The 21,341-nt window shown below is 44.2% G+C and overlaps 1 long non-coding RNA gene across 1 annotated transcript in view; it reads left to right on the top strand.

Annotated features, from left to right (window-relative positions):
- Window positions 1–284: 284 nt before the first annotated feature.
- The window catches only part of LOC133267118 (uncharacterized), a 28,784-nt gene continuing 7,727 nt past the window's right edge, over window positions 285–21,341 (top strand). Inside the window, exons 1-2 of the long non-coding RNA XR_009742641.1 lie at window positions 285–1,687; window positions 5,181–5,727. This is a non-coding gene — a long non-coding RNA (uncharacterized LOC133267118). The remainder of the gene's footprint in view (window positions 1,688–5,180; window positions 5,728–21,341) is intronic.

A 21,341-nucleotide genomic window follows, 5' to 3' on the forward strand; every position in this document is an offset into this window, starting at 1 on the left:
TTGTTGGCTGTAAAATAGTCCGTGTATTGACTGGCAATGGCTTTGATGATATCTAGGGCAGCATAGAGAGTCTGGAGAAGAGAAGGCTCGGGAGGGACCCGATCACTCTCTATAACTACCTGAAAGGAGGTTGTAGTGAGGTCGGGGTTTGTCTCTTCTCCCAGGTAACAAGTGACAGGACGAGGTAACGGCCTCATGCTGCACCAGGGGAGGTTTGGACTGGATATTCGGAACAATTTCTTCACAGAGAGAGTGAGCAGGCATTGGAAGAGGCTGCTCAGGGAAGTGGTGGAATCACCATCCCTGGAAGAGTTCGCAAACTGTAGATGAGGCCCTCAGTGACATGGTTTAGTGGTGGTCTTGGCAGTCCTGGGTTACCCCAGGTTGAACTTGATGATGTTAAAGGTCTTTCCCAACCTAGAAGATTCTATGATTGTATGATAGGGGCAGCAGACAGGTAATATGAAAGTCAATCTTTCATTGCACATTACAAGAGTAACAGTGACTCTTACAATGTCTGCCTAAGTTTGTTTTACAGAAGAATATAGTTTCGGTAGCAGAAGGGTGTTGGTAAGTGTCTGTCTGCTTTGGAAATGAGCGTCCTTCCCTTGCTCACAGAAGGCTGTCTACAGTTTGCCCCAGCACGATGTAGAAGCAGAAAGACATTATCCTGTGAGAAAGTTGCTTATCCAGTTGCCATCACTTACAGACAGTAAAAGCTAAGCAAAAAAGGAGAAATACAACTTTTAAGGATAGTCAGCAGTTATGTGGAGCTTTTCACCTTAAAATGCCTTGCACACTCTAGTTTATATTTAAACTCATATAGCTAGAGTACATATGTCCGAGTCTATCTGTGTGGGTGCCCTGTCCTTTTTTATGTACTGTACATAAACATACAAGGAAGATAGACAACACTCAGCAGGTCAGTATATGTAACAAGAAAGTAAATGAAGTGTACATAGCAATGGTTGGGAAACAGTTGATCCCCTGCCATCAGGACTCCTGTGGGAGGGGATGGAAGGGAAGGACATTGTCTCACAGCCTCTAGTTGCACTAAAAAATAGAGTCAGCCTCTCCATTTATGTGCTAAGAAAGGCAACTTGAAGAATGGGGTTGAAATTACTTTTGAACACCTGCTGAAAGTGTGACTACTTGTGGTATTATTGATAGAGTATGCAAGTTGGTGACCCGAGTCCTTTCCTACCGTATTCAAGTTCACAGTTTTCCTCTCTTTGCCTTTAATGATTTAGAGGTCGTTTTGGCAGTGTGGAACAGACATTAATTCACCTGCTGTCCTGAAGGCCATTATGAGAAAAATCACAAAGTCAGAGCAGTGGCTTGATTTTTATGACTGAAGTCTTCTGCAGACATGAGCCTATTATTCAGCTGCAGAGTTGTGTGGCCCTCGAAGCCGAATTGCAGGGGTGAAGGTCACTGCCTTGCCAGTAATCACATTGCTGTTACATGAAGTTTTAATCAGCAAATACTGGGCAAATATAGCTCTGGTACTGTACTGTTAAATATAATGGAATTTGCCCCACAGATGACTGTAGGTCCTTGTTGTTAAAGCAGCTCTGCCTGTTTACCTTTCAGCTGCAGCTTAAACGTATGAAATGTGCCATAATCCAGCTTTCCCCACATCAGAGGCATGAAGAAACCACTTTCCTGTAGCATTGCATATAAAGAGGTAACATTTCTTTATTTGCCTCACATATCAGAATTCAAGGCAATCAGTCATTCATTCTACATCATAAATAATACATGTACCCAACCAAACACAAAAGGCTGTACTTCTGTCTGCCTTCCCTCCGCACCTTAATAAGATCATCTGAATTTCAAGATGAAATGTGCAGTCTCATATTTAAATCATTAGGTCCCTGTGTGGTATTTCATTTCATTTTTGCAAGGTCAGGGTGGCCAACATGGTCAAAGAAGGAAAGAAAGATAAAGCCATTATCAGCAGAACAAATGTAACTGGTTCATGTTGAAGAAGAAATGGGTGACCCATAGAGGGTAAAGACTTGACAGAGATTTGCAAGGGAGCAGTAAATCAGTGGTTTCAGACCACCTCTGTGGTCCAGTGTCCCACAGTAATGTACCCTCAGCTCCTCTGTCAGTCCTTCCGCAGGTTCTGATGGGGTTTGCTGAATGGGTAGCAGTCCAGCTTCTGAAATGTGTGTGGCAAAACTGGGGAAATCTGGAACAATCACCCAAAGGGAACAAAATTTCACAATCTTAGTATGTGGCCGGAGCTAAAACCTCCTGGTTTCTGAGCAGTTTCTGGATGTGATTCCCTCACTGGGACAGAGGATGGTCCTGAGACCAATTTTTACCTCCTCCTAGGCTGCTTCTGTGACCCAGTCACCTCATTCTTGCACATCCCAGTTTCCAGTCCTTCATACAGGCTATTCCCTCTGCTGGCCTCCCCTGTCCTATCCGTTTCAAAAGCAACCCTGCAGAGAATGAGGAGGTAGCTGAACTGCTGGGCCTTTGCTGAGCACTGGGGAGGTCCAAGTCTTTGGGATCAGTTGTGAGCCTCCCAACATATCACTGTTATATAAGGCAATCAGTTTAACTCATATGTTCTAGCTTCCCTGGGTGTGAAACTGCGGGTGTTTATGGTGGGTTACTGGCTCATAAAGGTGTTGTGGGTAATGTTTGTGAGGCACTTTGTTAATTAAAGGTGGTAAGTTGTCTTTACAGCCAGAAGATCTCAGCAGGGGCTCAGGTAAATGCATTTAGGCACTAAGTAAATGTTTCAACTCTTACTAGCACAAGCAGGAGCAGGACCTCGAACACAATCCAAGAGTGAGAAAAAATCTGGCAGGCAAAGCACAATATATTCTCATGTCATCTTTATATAACCGTTTAGCCAAAAAAAGGTCACCTATAAATCCAGATAGCCCCAGACAACTGAACTATAAAGCTAGTTTACAGAAAAGGTTTCCAAAGCCCACATGATCTTGTATGAGATTAAAAATGGATTAAAATGTTACCTTGGACCACAATAACCTGATCAATACCAGGACACCTCTCAGCAGTGACAGCTTAGGCACAGGATAGCTGCCGAAGTGCATTATTAGAGCTCGTAGGATAGGAAACACTAGCAGAAGTGTCATGCCTTGCCCCATAGTTATATCCACAGTACATTCTGTCCAGCTAGTTAAGACTTCTGTGATGCCCAAAGCTGACCTCCCTCTTCTGTCATGCCCCTTACAGTATCTTTCAGGAAGAAGAGAGATCACAAATAAATGATCTTTAATGGGAGCTGCCTAGGTTGCGGTGGTGGACTACCAACTGCAACCACAACACAGCTTTGATCCATGTAAGCTCATCCTTGGGCAGGTGTTTGTCCTTTCCCCATTTCAAGCTACTCTAGGGGCTTCCTGGTGCAGTACTGAGCAAAGCACGATGTGCTTTGTGCCCACTGTGATGCTGGATGCAGGAGCAGAGCTTGGCAGCGGGGACAGAGCCCATGGCGTCGCTGCGTGGGGAAGAGGTCAGAGGTTTTCAGAATTCAGTGTCTCCTCACAGCCAGTGCAGCCAGACCATGGTGGTCAGCAGACCGCTGACCACAGAGCAGTCACTGGCCCATGCTGGAGATTATTCAGGAGAGAAATAGGTTGTATTCCCCTCCAATTATCTTTTTATTGCTGCAAGCAAAAAAGAAACAAAAATCCTTTAATGATATGTTTTTTCAAGTCCATGGGCTCAAGATAAACCAGCAGGCTTGAGAAAAATATGTCCATAGAGGACAAAGTGAAGAATTATGACTATTCAAAACACCACATATCCTTTCCTACTGCTTTTTCTCCCTTCCCTAAGCTGCTGAAAGAAGATAGGCTGACAGACATGCGCCTGAACAACCCTTTGTACATGGCATATCTAGAAATTGAAATAACTATGTACAATGAGTTACATCGACTGCCTTATACCTAAATTAATCACAACCAGATGGAATGGGGAAGATGTTACACACGCACACGCACACATACCTGCTGAGGAGGTTACAAAGGAAACCTATAAAGTGATGGATGAAAAAATAAGATTCCTCTCTACACTTGCTTAAATCTGCATCTTCTGCAGTGCTTATCTGAACCCTGAGCTCTTAGAGGCGTGATAAGCGAGCCAGACCTATTAAAGCCTCGTTTGAACTCTTCAGAACGTGCATGCAGCCCTGTGTCAGCTGAAACCCTGCTGTCCCCAGAGCCCCCAGGCTCACGCAGAAGCATTAGCGATGTCTCAAGAAGCGTGGTGTGTTGCTTCGCTGTGCTGCACCACTTCCAGGCTCCTCACCCACAGTCAGTGAGAGCACACATCTCCTCTCTCTGTCCTGCAAATACTGCTCAAGCATCCATAAATATTTTCTTGTCTTCAGATGTTGACTCCCAGCCCAACTGCATCCCTGGGTCTTGTGCCACACATTTTAAGCCAAAGGTTGAGGTTTTCCTCAGAAACTCCCTCCCTAGCTTCCCCTGCTCTTCCTGGCAAGCAACCAGCTCAGCTGCCAGGATAACCCTGGCTCCTCCTGGAAAACAACTAAATGAGCCTGGCTTTCTTCCTCCTGGAGGCAGCAGGTCTTTCCAGCTGCCTGGATGGCTCAGGCTTCCTACATTCGTTCTGATGCCCAAGCAAATCTTATGGAGGAAAGGAGGAGCCACAAAAAGAGCAAGAGCTGCCTTTCAAAAGCAGCCCCATGCAGTGTCCCTTCTGGACTGTGGTGAGGCATTTGGGGGTGGCCCAGGGCTGCTCTCACTGTGCCTCAGTGAGTGGATTCACTGGTGATGGCCTTCAGCCCCTTTTACACACACAGTCCTAGAGCCAGCTGGGATCCAGGCCAGTTTCTAGAGTACTTATGGTCCTAAGGGGTCATTGGATAGAAGAGAGTCAAAAGGGCACAGCAAGGACCTGCTCATACTTGGTCTCACCTAAGCGTTGTCCCAGTAGATGGAGGTTAGTGAAGGAGTCACAGGTGCTCTTCATGGCCTGTGGCCTCGGTTCAATCCTGCCACAGGCTGATTAGTTAAAACCCCACCATAACCGGTTTGCCTCACAAATCAGCTCCCCCGAGAGTGTCAGCTTTGCCCTCAGACTGGAGACAAAAGTTTGTCACTGGCACAGCTCGCATCTTGCTCCAGCTGTGTATGGATGGTTTATGAGCTGTCATTCCCTTTTGATAGGTTTTGCCTATGTGTTGGTCATTAGCCTGTGAGCTTCCTAAAGCAAAATTTCCCATGGGGATGAAGAGCTGTAAAGCACTTAACGGTAAAGCCACACTTTACTGTTAATCCCATTCACAGACCATCACTTTTCTAGCACTAAGTTTTGGAGCCTTAATAATAGCTGAAATGCTGTTTCAGTCCTTCCTACCCTTGTTTAAGCCCAGTCAAGAAGGGTTCATGAACAGTTTATGTCTCTTCTGCCCTTTGGAAATGTTGGAGAAATGGTGCAAAACTTGAGACTTGAAACAAGGGCTAAACATTGACTTTCATTGACTTCATCGTCAACCACAGCGAGCTCCCAGGTGTGGCCCTGCCTCTTCTCTACAAGTTCAAACCTTATCCCCATGGCAGGCAGCTGCTGCAGCAGGACTGAAGGAGTGTTTTCTCCCTTATGCGGAGATAGGAGCTCGCTTGCAGCCGTGTAGCTGAAGAGCGTATTTGCGCAGCAGAATAGCTGGTAGCTATTGTGGTAGAAATGGGCTCTGTAGTCTGCTCAGCCTTACAGGTAAGTACCTGCCTGCTTAACAAGCTGTTGTTTTGGAGCAATCTTGTATTACAATAGTCCAGGCTTAAAAGCTTTGATGTCTCTGTGATAGAAACTTCTGCTCAACACAGAGTTTTTTCCCTCCTTTATTATTCTAAAAGTACATGAAGAAGTCCTAAAAGGTTTGCTTCGTTTTTCTGACCTGCAGGGTAGGTTTATGGCAGCCTTGTCCATGCCTGCTGAGAGGACTAATGAAGTGGATTGGGAGATTTCTCTACCACTTGCTGCAGAGGCAAGGTCATATATTTTTTAAGACAACTTCTCACTCCACTCCTGGTAGCTCTGTGTGTATAAACAATGCTGGGCACATTTGGGTTCACCTGCATGGTTGCTGTGCTAGCAGTAGAAGTACTCCGTGGGCTCCCCTGCTCCAAGGCACGGACGGTTGACTTTCCCGAAGTCCTCAGTGCTCACATCAAGTAAGATAGCCATGCCTGAAAGTCTGAGCTGTAAGAAGGAAAAACCAGAGAGAGATAACCTGGATTTCTGAGCTAAGGCTTAAAGAAAACAGAAGAAAGCAGCTTTCCTATCTTCTATGAGATGAGAGAAGCGGCCAGGCAGGTAGACTGAATTTTTTGTTATGGTTCTCTTTAAGGCCTTTAAGGAGTTGAACAAAAGGCACAGTCTCCTATCTCTCTTTCTTTTCTAAGTATACTGAATATAATGAGTGGTTTTATCTGATTAAAGAAGCAAAATGCAGACAGTAGGGGAAAAGATGTATCATTTTCTGTGGGATTGCTCCCTGCTGGTTTCTGTAGCCCCAGCACCAGGCTGTAAGCCTTTGGACATGATAAACTCTGTGACCTCCTCATGGGAATTAAAGGTAGTTTCATTTTTTCTTTCTTTCCTATTTTTTTTCCCCTTACTGCTCCAAGTGATATGAAGCTTGGCTGGAGACATTAAAGAGCATTAAATTACTCAGTTTCCAGAGCTCACTTTCCTTTTTAGAAGGACTGCCTCTCTTTCTTTTTTTCCAGCTTGATAATTTGTTGCTGCTGTCTGGAAAAAGGTCAGGCTTGCTCACATTGTGCAGCACTTCTCAGACTCCTGGGTATTTTCTTAGATGGGAAAGGGCTTGGTGCTAACACCCTCCACTCTATACAGGTTCGGTCTTGCACTGAATATTGGAAAAACTCCTCATGGTTGCATTAGTAGGATTTAATTCCATTTGTAGAGGAAAATTGCTTGTAGAACATATGCAGACGTGATTTCTGTATCAAATAGAGATGACATCTTAATTGCTGCTTGTGGACAAACCCTCTACTTCTAGAGTAGAGGCAGCCCCTGCTGAGTCAGCCTCTGTCCTGGCCTGAGCACAAAGGCCTGAACTTGTCTCTCTAATTTGCTTCATTAGTTATATATATGATACTGGCAAAGCTAAAGCAGTGACCCTTTCTAAAGCGGTGTGATAGCTTGGGTCCTTTCCTTCTGACACTGAACAAGGAATTGTACCAGGAGAAGGAAAACTGTGGTAAGCCCAAACTTGCTGTTTCCCTGCAGCACTGTAGTACCAGAGCTTCCCTGTTTGGATAGTGTTTTTTCCTACCTATCCTCTACACTTCTTTACAACTCATACCTGCAAGACAGGCTTTTTAACATATCTTCAACATACCCCGTCCATGGCCATGCTGGTTACAGCATGGGACTTCTTGGAGCTTGTCCATGCAGTGCAGCAGCCCATCATGCTGTGAAGCAGCTCTGAACAAGGAGCATGGCCTCCTGCAAAGACTCAGTGCTCACAGCCACCTTGCTGGCTGCCCTAACAGGGAGATGCTGTTAGCTCCACAGAGAGCTGCAGCTTAGAAAGGTGGAGAGAGCCATTTCTCAAAAGAGCTTGAGGAAGAGGCAGAGACATGAACAGCTCCTCCATAAATGTTTTGTAAAGACCTGGAGGAGGAGCTTACACCCAGGTCTGGGGAGGAAGCACATTCTAGGCTAGAAGTGGATGAGTGGCTTGCTGTGCACTTTCAGGCTGGGTCAGCACCATGGGATGCCCCAGCAGTCCCATGGCTCTTGGGAGATCGCATGGTCCCAAAAGGGTTTTGCCCGACCTGACACAAATTTTCAGGATAGGAAATGTGACCTATAAAGAAAAAGTGGATAACCATGTGCCTCTTCTCCTGTCCCTCCATCCTGCCTCCAGATACCACATCACTTCTTACAGCCATGCCACTGCTTGGTCTATTGACTTGGTATATTGACTGTCTTCCACCAACTTCAAAGTGTCCCGCATTCTCATAGCCTTCCCACCTCAGCAGCGTATGCCTGTCTCACTGCTGTGCCCTGAATCCTAGCATCACGCTCTCCCCAGGATTTCTGGAATGGGGTTTCCAGTGACCCTGGATAAATACTGGTATTTCTTGCATGATTCAATAACATCAGAAAATACTTGAGTTTCTGAAACGAGACTGACTGGTACGCTTCATCTTATCAGCCCAAGTAAATAAAAAGTACATTAGGAGTTATTCTCCCAGATTAATGAGCCTAATTTAAACTGCTGCTATTTTTAAAGTCCGTATTTTAAGTTCTCTGTTTCTTTCTTCATTTTGGAGTCCTTTCAGTGCAATTGGGAAGACTCAGAGCTACTGTTTCAAAGATAAAAGTTGGTCTTCAGATGACATGATTGCATGCATGCAGTGTGGGCTGAGAGCAGAAAAAGAAAACCATAATGCAAAACTTGTGCTGACATTCTGAGCTGTCAACGTTGAATACTTCAAGTTAATTAGAAGACCAGACATGTCCAGCCCAAATGGATATTTGATTTACTGCATACCATCACAAATATATACTTATAGGTTGTTTAATCACTGTTTCTGAAGCAATGTAGGGACAGCAGTAACTGCAGGCAGGCATACTGTGTGGTGGGGATGGGGTTGGGAATGGGAATGGAAACCCCTTGTTCTTTGTTGATTTTCAACAGAGAAGCCACCAGGAAGCATAGTAGGAATCAGGAAATCTTGTTCCCATCATCTTTCACTGGAGCTTACATCTTTGGTAACCAGATAACCATGTGGCTGAGCTTTTTGCAGCTAAAGCATTTTGGGTGGCCTTGAAGCTGGGTATAGCCTGCTCTACAAAGAATGGTGGTTGTGCTGGAGTTCCCTTGCATGGAGCACCTGCCTACACTTACTCCTCATGGCAGGACCACACAGTTTGCAAGCAATGGAAAAAGTCTCCACACAAGAAACATGCTGCTCTGTGGCTTTCACATCTGCTTGGTTTTAATCCCAGCTCTGCCCTACTGCCCTTTCTTCAAGTCCATGAGGAGCAGAGCAATGCTTTGGGGTAGATTAAGGCTTTCTGCATCAGGAGGTTGGAGACACAAGTACAGGCTGGGCATGTGGTGTAAGAGAGGGGTCAGGGTCAGGCACAGGGGCTAAATGAAGCAGGAAGAAGGTTTTCCATTCCCCGAAACAGGTAAGTGAGAAATTAAGCCTCCATATGAGCTGAGGAGCACTGGCCTAATGCTGGGCTGGGACAGGACTGGGAAGTCACTGGTTGTGCCCCAGCCCTGAGCAAACCCCCCTGGGGAAATGCAGGGAGGGGATAGGGAAGGGACATGCAGTTTTGGCACTGGATCTGTGTGGCTCTGGATCCGTCCCTGGCAGTTGTGCCCTGGGGTGCAGCAGACAGACCCCCAATGGGCAGTGGGAGAGCCAGGGGAAGCGTTGGGAAGGGGGAGGCTCCAGCAAGGGCCATGGGAGGGAGGCAAGCCCCAGCGAGGCACTATTTTCAGTGCGCGCTGTCAGGCAGGATTTTCTGAGGACAATATATTTCCCCATGGTGACAGCTCTGGCAGGCGGTGCGAGCGTGGCTGGTCCAAGCCCTGCTCAGGGGCTCGCTTCCTAATTAGGAAGAGAATTTAGGAAGAGATCCTGATTTTTTGTTGTTGTTTACCAAAACCTGGGGGTTCACCTCGCTAGAACAAAGCAGTCCTGCAGCATGGACACCCTTGGTAAACACCTGCCACAGCAAGGTTGATGGCCAAAGTATCATCTGTGGAATGAATGGTCACACAAAGACTCTGTTTACACACAAAGGGATGCACAGGCTTGGAGCTGACAAATGAGCAATGGTTCTGAAGATGTACTTAAAGCAGAAGACTGAACCTTATAGAAGAAGTAGCCATACTCAGAGTGCAGGAGCATGAGAGAATCAAGCGAATTAGGAGGCAAATGTAAGTAAAATACAATTCTTTTAAGGAAGGTGCTTTATACACAACCAATAATTAACTTGTGGAACTTACTGCCCCAGCTGCTATTATTGAGGTCAGCAAAGAAATAATAAGATTTAAAAAGGCCCATGAATAATAAAAAACACCAAACATTTTACTCAGTAGAATAACAAATTACAAGGGATATAAATCACCACACTTTAGATCATAAATAACAATAAATTTCCCAGCGATTAGAAGGCAACTTTTGCTAGGGGCAGGTTCCTTGGTAATTGCTCATTTTAGCACTTCTCACCCTTTTTTTTCCTCCAAGCATCTGGTGCTGGCCACTGCCTCAAAAAAAGAAATGGGTTTAGATGGCAAGCAGGCATTTTCTGTGCATGCTGCATTGTAGTGAAGAAATTCAGCTTCTTCCCTTAGATAAGAACTATTTAAGAGGGAGTTTCCTTTGCAGAAACACTGCAATAGCAGCTGAAAACCTGCAGTGTGCTATTGTAAGCTGTGATATTGGGAAAAAGCCTTAAGTAAATAAATGTTGCATTATTTTCATCTTTTTATCTTTCCTAGGACAGTTCCTAGTTTTTGTCATGATTTTGTTTGTTTATTTGTTTTGGGCTTTTTAAAGTAAATCATAGAACAATTTCAAGGTAAACACTGTGCTTAGACTATTGTGGTTTTGTGGCATTTCTTCTGGCTGCTCTGTCAGACAAGCTGATTTATAGACGGGATAAATGCACGTTGCTTCAGTTGACACACCAGAGAACCGAGGTTCAAGCTATTTAGATTCCAGCTCCTTGCTAATAAAGATTAATACAGTTCTCTGAGTTAACATTTAATTCCTGGGCTGCCAAAAAGAAAGTAATTTGAAGCAGCTAAGAGACAGTCATGGAGCTGAGCTGGGTACAAATTGAATCAAGGCTTTCAGAGCTCCCTTCGCAGAAGCTCTGCTCCCTGGCTTGCTTCCTAGCAGGATGCAGGGCAATGTTACTGGCACAGGCACTCTACAAAGACATCTTGTGCTGCTTCCCCATCCTGAGGTTTTCCATATGCTTTCTCCATACTCATTAATTAAGGGGGGCTGAGGTGGCACCACCTCACTGCCCTTGGGATGAAGAACGTGTGCTTGGGTCAGAGGCTTTGTAGCTTAGGTCTGTCTGTATAGACCAGTGACTATTCTGACCCTGTTCAGCTCTGCAGGGCATAGCTATGGGATATTTGTCCTTTCTGCATGCTCGGTCATCTCCCCTCCACTGGGCAGCCAAATTTTTGGTACAGTGAATACCAGATTCCTACATGACACCAAAGCTGCTCCTAAACTGCATCTGCCCGTTCTCTCCATGGGAAAGCATGATCAGTCCTGCCCCAGAGAGAGACTAATAATACAGTCTCCACCGTTTTGGACCAGCTGCTTTCCTAAAATTAAATACATTGGAGTGCCTGGCGTTTCTTCTGAGGAACTGTTTATAAATGTTAGGCAAGGACTTTGCACCACCGGTTATCATTTTGCAGGATGTGCTAATAAGGCAATGCTCACCAGAGAACATCTATCACACAAGAACTGGTGGCAACATTTGTTTCCTCAGAGGGGAAAAAAGGGAGCAACCTGGTCAGTTTGGATTCGAACAGCAAAGACAGAAAAGAAGTACCTACGCTACAGACAGCCTGCATCTTAACTCTGTACTGGCGATATGAATTTCATCTTTTCCGTAGTATTTTTCATACCTGCCCTGTTTTTCATACACAAACACACACACGCACACATATTTACTGTTTGGAAAGGTGGGATAGTCACGATCCTCTAATGACTTTCTGCAATTCGGGCCAATGCGGTACAGTACTCACTGGCCAAAGTCAGCAGCTGGCTCCTGAGGTCTTGGTGGGAAGGGGATGCAAGGGGGAACAGCTGTGCTCAGCACAGTGACCTCCTGGTGCCACCTTATGAATGGACAGCGTGCGGCCACGTAATTTACCTGAACACAAATGTTTAGCAAGAGGCTTTGGTTTGTTTTGCGTAATGCTTCTGTCTCACCACAGGGCAGTTATCAGTGTTTGCCTGATTATGTGGTATCAAATGGTTCTGCTAACTTTATTCAGCTGGGTTCTTCTCAGGGAAGGACGTCTGTTCCCATCCACCAAGTCCTTGATGCAGCAGTTAAGTTAGCATGATCCAGCCTTTTTTCTGGGCTCCATATGGTGAGAAAGTAAATGAAAAAATAATAGAGCCTTGAGAGCAAAGGAACAAGATGGTTGTCGAGGTTAATGATGTCTTGGATTGAATTGACAGAATTTCGGTGGATCACAGGAGGAATTTATGGTACTCGGGGATGACACTCTGCGCCCACACAGACAACTGGGCATTCCTCCCACGACTGTATCTGGCCTGCTGTGTGTAGCACATAAATCCACTGCTGGTTTTCTGTGCAAGGAATCCCACGCATGGGACCAAAAAGGCTTGTGGCAGTCACTTCCCTAGACCACAGCTCCTCTTCCAAGATCCTCAGCTTTTGCTGGAGCTAAGCGAAGCGTGTAGGGCCGCAGGGTGCACATGTACCTATGTGTGTGAATGTGCACGGGGACACAGGAGAAAATGTGCATGGAGGGTACAAAGGTTCTGTTCCAAACACCTCCTGGAACCTCTTCCCTCCTGTGCCACCAGTTTTCACTGCAGCTCTAGAAAATCTGCCTTTTCACTGTTGGCTGAAAGTTATTAAGAATATTGTAGCATTGACAATTGCTGTGGAAAGAAATCCTTACCATATGGCACTGCGAACTAGCTTAGAGAACATATAGACACAAAACACCATCCACAAATTAAGTAAAGGAGATGGTTTAAAATGACACAATTAAATACTTTTTCCCCCCTAACTGTTTTTAAATGAGGTTTTTCTTCATGACAGAGTTGGGTTGGAAAAAGACTCTCTTCAGCTATTGATTGCAAACAGACAACCCAAAAATGCTCATTTATTTGTTTGTTTGCAGCCAGACCCTTGTTCCCCCCCTAGAGAGTATGTAAACTGGCAAACCACTCATGATGACTATTTGCTCATCCTCATTCAAGGCCTGTAATTGATACGCTAAATGACGTGATATGTTTCTATTCCCTTGGTGCTGTGATTAGACGACTGGATCTCTTTTAAACAGAGGAATAAAGAAATAATGACTAGTGAATAATAAATCCTTGTTTGTATGCTAATACTCTGTTGAATATCAGGTGTGGTATAAAAAGTGGCTATTCCCCAAACAATTTGCTCAAACAAAACCCTTGTTCTGAATTCAAACACACTTTCTTCCATATCCAGTCGTCTGTAGCCGGAGGCTTCACAGAGAAAGTGTGTTTCAAGGAATGATTTAAATGAAAATGGGCGGCTGCTTGGATCATAAAAGAGGGAAGGAGTTCCAAGAATGAGAAACAGCTTGGAAAAAGGGCCAAAATCATAAAATGTAAATTTGTGCTTTTAGGAATCGTTCACTACTTTTCAGACAAAAGGAACCGCTTATCCTCCACTCACTGGGAAGCGTGTCCCTGGCTCTAGGAGAAGGGGAGGTTGTGAGTCAAATGGGAAGGTGATCCATATGTTAAAAGGGGGAGCTCCAACCCAAGCATGTGCAGCCTCTTCATCCCTGGACTTCAGGCTGTGCCTGAAGCCCTATGCTGCTGGCAGGACAAGGAAAGGCTCCAGTGCAAGCCCAAGGGCCTCTGCTTCTTCAGTGGAGCACACGAATTCTGCACCAGCATGGCCTGTGAGGATTCCACTGCAGATGTTATGATGGAGATTAAAGAGGAGCATGACTTCTTGAAAGTGTTACAGAATGCATGCCCATGCACAAGCACCACAGGTGGAGGTAGCAGATATGATGATGTGCCTGTGGAATGTGGGTGCGTGAGTGTGCATGCATGTGTATAAAGCATCAGACTGACAACTGAAGTTGGTTTCTAAGAAACAGTTTGTTTCTAACACAGTTTGGTGATCTGATAAGCCTGACTGCTGAGGCCGAAGAGTTAAAATTGCCGCATTCTGTGCAAAGGATTTTTATATCATTATATTAATCTTAAATTAATGTTAATAACTTTATTAGATTTCCTTAGGTATCTGCTTTGTTTGCTTCATTGGATTACCCATTATGCGGACTAGATTCCCTTCAAACCTGGCGATACGCACGTTGCTATAGCTACCCCAGTTCTGGCTATTTTTTCCATAAAGCAGGAGTTCTGAACAGCCTTCCTGTTCCAGCATCTGAAACAGTTTGCCCGTAATTTTTGTATTCATGTGTATCTTGCATTTAAGTCTTTCAGACTTCAGGAGTCTGTGTTTCATTTGCCTCTTGAGAAATAGTAAGGACCTTTATCTGAGGACATTTAAACTTCATGGAGGCACATCAGGGGACATCATAGGTTTCTGAAGAACACCTTTGAAATTAAGAATTCTCAGAAGAGGCAGTGAGGAAATCCTCGGGAAGGAGAAGTAAAAGCCCTCCTCTGCAAGAAAAAAACAGCTGAAAAGAGGAAAGGCCAACAACTAAAATGCAGCAGACGTGTAACAGCTCAGCAGTCAACCAACTGTCTATAAGGTGTCATCCACTAGGAAATCCTAGCGATGGGTGAAAACATGCACAGCTTTCTTGTGTGTGCACCAGAAAGAATCTTCTGAAGATGTTCTATGGTCTCTTTCTCTGAAGAAAGAATCCTCTGAAGATGTTCTCTATCTAGAGCGGCCCAGGTGCATGCTTCAATCCACTTTCACCAGCAACCCTCTAACACATGTGCTCAGACGAGACTCTAAGGGAGAACAGAGGGGTGTGCAGGCAGGTTGGTGAAGGAAGGTGTGAGGAAGATATTTTGTGACTATCACGCAGGCAGGACAGATGAGATTTTGCTGCCTTGGCAGCTACCCTCTATCCCATCTGCCATTGTGGCCACAAATCACATCTAAGCAATTCTTCTTACATGGCTCCTGGTGTTGCTTCAACTAGAATCAAACACAATTTATAGCTCGAAGTTTCTTATGCAATGTTCATGCCAACAGGCTGACAGAGAAATATTGTAGAGTCAGTGACACAAATGCAGAGTGTGGGGTCAGGGGATGTACCAGACTTTCCCTATTTGTGCTTGACAAGCTGTGTAGACATAGCCTAGAATTATCACCATCCTCTACTCCATCGACATCTCTGGTATTTCCTCCAGGCCCTGCAACTGGCAGCACTGGATTCTTATTTTACCTGGCATCTGTTGTTTCCTTCTGACCAAATGGTAGCCAGTGTGTCTCATACACTTTAATATCATACTAGCAAAGCCCCAAAATATGTTTGAACACTGGGAATGTGGTTTCCTAAGGTTACACGTTGTCAACTATTTCAAAGTGCAATTCAAGGTTTTTGGATGAGGTAAACAAAGAAGGGGAGAGAAGTTTCTGCCCAAGTAGGAGTTTTCAACTGCCTAAAAACCATCGAAGTTTGTTCAACAGATAGGGAAGAAATTGTTGGCTCTGTGAGGCATGGACTTACCCCCCCTGCAGCGACTGGCTGCCTCACCTCAACCAGCCCCAACTGTTTGGACTGAGGAATTGACATTTAACCTTGATTTCACATTTTGTGGAATGCCAAGTCCAAAGGCTTTTATTATTCCACAGTCCGCCTCAGCAGCAGGGTGTGACTGCAGAAACTGAGGTTTCAGACTTGATGAGTATCAAGTTACAGCCTTATCACGATCTGAATTACTTTACGATTTCTAACTGCACAGGGTAGACTGCCCGGGATGTGCAGTAAAATCTTGCCATTCATCAGCAAATACTGCAAACGTGACCTTATGTTCCTCGAATGAGCTGTAGATGCAGTTCACATTTCCCTAACCCCATCTCGTTTCTCCTGAGATCTCTCCCAGGTCCCTGAGGGCACTCTTTCCAAGAAGTAGGCAGGTTCCTTTACTTCTTTCTCAGGTATGAGCTAATGATCTCCTTACTTCTACCTCCAGGCTATACCTTCATGCCAGCTGAGCATGACACTTGCCCTTTACATACTGTGGGACCTTCGCCTGGAATTCAACTCATGCTTCGGTTAGGCATAACTGAGCCCCTTCTCTGAAAAGCCTGGTTACACTTTGGGCTCAGGTCCTCTGCATGCCAGCTTCTGCAAGTGACAATTTCCTCTTCCCCTCTTCCGAGAATCAGGCTCTTAGCAGAATACTGTCTTTCATTTGCTCTCCTCTAAGCTTTGGCAAACAACTCTACCACTGAGCTGAGGAGCACAGACTGAGGAGTCACCTTGAAGCTGTAAATCTGTTTGAGGGGATGCTGCTGAATTAGGGGACTGTTCTGGTCTTTCCTGCATCTTTGTTTAGTAACCATACATGATCTAATGTTGATAATTCAGATAAGGATACTCTGCCACACAGATACACTGAGGTTATATGATATGCAGTTAAGCAGGATGTATTACAGCTCAAACTTTGTGCTAAGAAGGTAATGATCAAGTCAGCCATGCCAAGGACACCTTGACCTGGTAACCTTAATAGAGACAGCTTCCCTTTTACCGTAAGCACATTGCAGAGGGCTGTGCTCCTGTGCCAGTTCCTAACAACGTTAAAGCAGAGCTTTGCCCAGAGATCCCTATTTCTCCTTCATCTCCACCATAAGCAAACTTGGTCATTACTTTCCACTCTACTTAGTCAAATGTCTTCTGATATTAAGATTCAAAGTGTACAGGATGCACGCCAAAAATCAATATCCTGCCAAAATGTAGCAGAAGCTGACTTCTCTGATCTCTTCTATACAGAGACATCTTCATCAATGTGCTTGAAAATGAAGAGTTAGAAAGAAGTGGTGCCTTTCCCAGCCACTGATAACGTTTTGTCAAGAGAGCTATTGCCTTCCCTTCTTTACCCATAATTTCATGTTCCCTTCTCTCCCACTCTCCCCTGCTAACACCATTTCCTTTGGAAACAGTTGATCTCACTGGTACTCTCTTTTCTTTTGGTTGGGTTTTGGTTTGGGTTTTTTCTCCCCCTGTATATGTAGCCTGATAATACAGAGCACCTTACCTCTCTTATGCTCAGGAGATAATCCTTGAATAAGAAAAGATTAAAAAGCCTGCCCTTCCATTTCCCTAGCTCCATGATTTAAACCTGTTTGTGTTCCTGGGGTCTCCAGCACAACATTTCTGCTCTGTGTTCAGAGACTTTGCTCATCTCTGTCCTTGCTTTGTAACCTGTATTTTGAGAACTAGCGCTTGCCACTATCAAGAAACTGTGCTTATGTAGGGAAATGCAATTTATTTTGAACTTCAATGGTATGAGATATTCTGCACTAAACTGTTTGAGAGGCTTTGTTTTCCTTAAGTTTTAGGAACAGAGAAAGATATTCTTCATATTTTCTTAAAGTAGCCCATTGTCTAATTCAATTAGCTGCTCTGAAATAGGAGAATAATAACATTTAATTACACTGGGATACACTGAGCTCCCAGCACACTTGTTTAATCAAAAGTAAATGTTGTATCTGCAGAAGTTTTTTAACAATGTGTTATGACTACAGCATGTCATATAGTATGTTATTAAACGCAATAGAGAAAGTAGCATAAAAACATCTGTTCCGTAGAACAGCGATATTTTAACACAAATATCTTTCTATATTACCAGCCTGCCATAGAAAATGAAAAACTGTAATAAATATGAATTATCTGATGTTTTATCTCCTGTTTTCAAATTTGGCTCTGGCATCTTTCAAATTTCAACTACTGACTGCTCAGCATGGTATTTAAGTTACCCAAAGACATATTATATAATTTATTTATATAATTGTTTCCAGCAATATGCTGAGTGTTGTTTGAAGCACAGTGATAAAAACAGCCCTTGCCACAAATTATTTACAGTCTAGATAGAGGCATGGACCAATTCCCTCACAGCTTAAAAGCTCAAGGCACAAACAGCCCTTTAAAATGTTAAGGATCACACTGGTTTCCAGAAATTCTACTCAGTACTAGCAAGACGACCACGCACCTTTTGCCCAAGGTCTCTATTGTGGACAGCAGTGTTATATGGGGTTACCTTCCACGCTTTCTGATGTCTTCAGGCACCCTAAGCCTCTTGCTGATGGGCTCCAAAACTACATAAAGGTGATTTTGGCTGTAATCCACCTCATGTCTGGTTCTTGCATGCTGAAATACAGGAGTTTGCCTGCTCAGGAGTGAGGCAGGGACTTTCTTACACCAGTGAGGAAAAACTTGTGTAAACCATGAGGGGAAGGGACAGTCCCCGCCTCAGAACAGGAGACCTCTGCTAAGGATGGTGATTCATATAAAACACAGTTAACACGGTGGCCATTAATTAAACCATTATGCAAAAAGGGGGTTGCTTCAGCAATTTACTTGCATCAGGCATTTCTAAAATACATGCTGTCCCACCCAGATTTTTCATGAGCTGTGATCTCAGGACATGTCTTTATTACCAGCTGTGCAGGGGAGATTGCATTTGTCATGCAGCAAATCAGAAGCAGATGAGATGGAGATGATTCCTGCAAGGCAGCTTAAACAGGTTACTGTACCTCACACCACACCAGGGGCAAGCCTGATCACAAGCAGAGCTTTGCAAGAAGCAAAGCTTCATGATCACTGCAGCTTTACTCCTACATGAACCAAGTATCAGGCAGCACTCACCAGCTATCTTTCTCTCCAAACAATGTTTAATTTATTGAATTGTTTCATTTATTACAACCACAAGGGTGCTTTAAAGCTTGAAATGTATTATGTCACTAAGAAATGCACGCTCAGAGAGAGCAAACTCTCCTGCTGTTGCTGTCATTACCACAGCTGTTAAATAAAATGGTCAGAGTTTTAATTGTTCCCCTAATCATTGCATCATATCTTGTTTGGGTTACAGCAAAATGCTTTATGGGCTAGTTGCTGTTCCAAAAAGTGTCAAAAATTAATCATTTGCTGTCTCACTGCGGCCTGGGGGCGCTGACCCCTAAGGGAAACAAACCACAAATCACCTCTTCATCAACACACAAGGCTGCTGAGCTGTATGGCTCTGTTTTCCCGTGTGCTGGTAGAAGTGGGCCTGACACCAGGGACATTAATAGGTGTGTCCTCCAATGAACACACAAGCCCAGCATATGTCCCTTGCCGTCTGCCCACCAGCCACTAGGGGTGAAACAGAAAGAGGATCCAAAGAAAAGGCTAGTTTTCTTGAGGGCCCTGCCCGGGAGCTGAAGATGAGACCATATTGTTCTTAGATGGTAGCTTTCCAGAGGGAGTCGGCATGGGTTTTATCTGGCCAACTGCCTCAAAAAGAGTCACCCTAAATCAGTCCCCTGGAATCCAGGCAATGTAAACCTTTCCTGTCCCCAGTACATGCCAGCATTCACAGCTGCTAAGATGTGGGCATACTCCTGCATCCCAAAAATAAATTGTGATCATAGCCGTTATGCCCAGCCCTGCACCCGGGGCTGCAACTGTCTTGGAGGCCAGCTGTGGAGAATGTGAGGCACTTCGACAATTAGGAAATGCTGGCTATAGAAGGGAAGAGCACACGGCAAAATGTTCTTCATAACTTCTGAGTTGAGAAGCCAGGGAGACAATAGATACAAGTTAAGACAGGGCGTGAGCTGAGGTGGACAGAATAAAATGGTTCTTAGAGGGCAGAAAGATCTATCTCCAAACCATTGCCCGTGTCTTCTTTGGGTGGCTTTGATTGTGCTATGCTGAATTACACCACCTAGAGGCTCTGACCCATGGGTCAGGTTGCTAAGAAGGTTTGTGCAATAATCTCTTAGTCCTTATGAGCTGAGAGAAGAATAGGAGAGTGGCACCCTGCTGCAGCCAGGCAAAGTGCCAGATGATGTAGAATGCCCACTGAAGTGTCCCACTTCTGATGTGGTGGGCAGTCTAGTGACTTTGATTGACAAGAACTTGGGAAAAAGGGGTGAATAGTGATTACAAATGGGCACGGCTCAAACTATGAATGTGGTAAGAACTGTCTTGTATCTTGAGAAATATTTCAGTTTCAGGAAAAAAGAAATGATGCCCACAGCTCAGTATTCAGCCTATTCTGTCCTTTGATCCCAAGATGTGGGATGACTGCCAGACTCCCATTTTGTAGCAGTAAGGGCTGAAGCTGCTCAGTACCTCACAGTTGCATATCCTTTGGCTGTTTATGAGGAACATTTGCCTGTAGTGATGATATTAACCACTAGCTGAAGGAATACTGCAGTCTGCTGTAGTCCCAAATGCATCAGATAATAATGGTAGTAAAAGAAAATGATTTGCTGGGACTAACTGCTTAAATACTTGGTTCTCCAACTGAAAGGAAATCTGCATAAAATACAGCTTATAAAAAATAATATATCCTGCAAGAATAGCCTAGACACCTTCTGTAAAAGACAAATGGTTTAATTATAAACTGATGCTGTTCAGGGTACATTCTTCTGTCTTTACTGCTGTGATTCTTGGAGCTGAGGTTTCGTGGTTATTCTTTTTAATTTTCACTTTGGGTAGAAAATAACTGCTCAGAGAAGAAACAGAAAAGAAATGAGGTCAGGGAATTTAAGAGAAGACATCACACAGCAGCTTCCCTCCTCCTCCCAAGCATGAAATAAATTAAGTAATAGCTCTACACTCAGCGTTCACCTTTCAGAGCTAGGGATGAGAGTTACACAGACCACAGGAAACTCAGTCTCTCTATAAAGTAAAGAAAATGACAGGGCAGGTTGCAAAGTGCTGACACAGGCAGTAACTTGCTGCTCAGAAAAAAAAAAAAAAGACATGGTCAAATTGTGCTGGATAGAGATCATCAAAGGGATGAGTAGTCAGTTTGTGAAGTGCCTGAAATCTAAAGGCCATGCTCAACGATGTGCCCCCTTTCACATGCGCTCTGTTGTCTGACTTCTCCCAGACCCACAGTCTAACCGCATAAAGTACTGCTTTCTTTTTTTCCCCACACCTAGACTGCATAATTGGCAGCCATTAAAAACTTCCTGAGAAAATAAACCAAGTCTCAATTTCCAAATGGCATAAGAACCATTAAGCATAACCAAGGATCCTGAGAGAATTTAATTTCAGTGCATGTGCTTAAATCCATAGTCTGTTTAAAACATGACTTTAAACTGCAGAAGTAAACCTTACAATATTTTTAAGCAAAAAGCCCCACATCCTAGTACTGTATGTACCAAAGGTCTGTGTCACTTGAGCTGAGATGTGTAGAGTTATTTATACATTTGTAAATCAAGTACAGATCAGGAAAAATGGAGCCATTCAAATTAACAGCAGCATCTGCCTATTCTTCCTGTATATAAGTGACTCTGTTAGCACTGTGTGTTGTAAAGGAATTGTTCACTTCACTGCTGGAAGTTGAAGTCTTGGACTCATCATGACCAGCATCATAATGGGCAGATAGGAACCAATTTGGTGAAAGTAA

Source organism: Pezoporus flaviventris, unplaced genomic scaffold (genome assembly GCF_033815535.1).
Source record: "Pezoporus flaviventris isolate CSIRO_AGI_PZ_B2104156 unplaced genomic scaffold, CSIRO_AGI_Pfla_v1 ptg000007l, whole genome shotgun sequence".
Taxonomy (NCBI): Eukaryota; Metazoa; Chordata; class Aves; order Psittaciformes; family Psittacidae; genus Pezoporus; species Pezoporus flaviventris.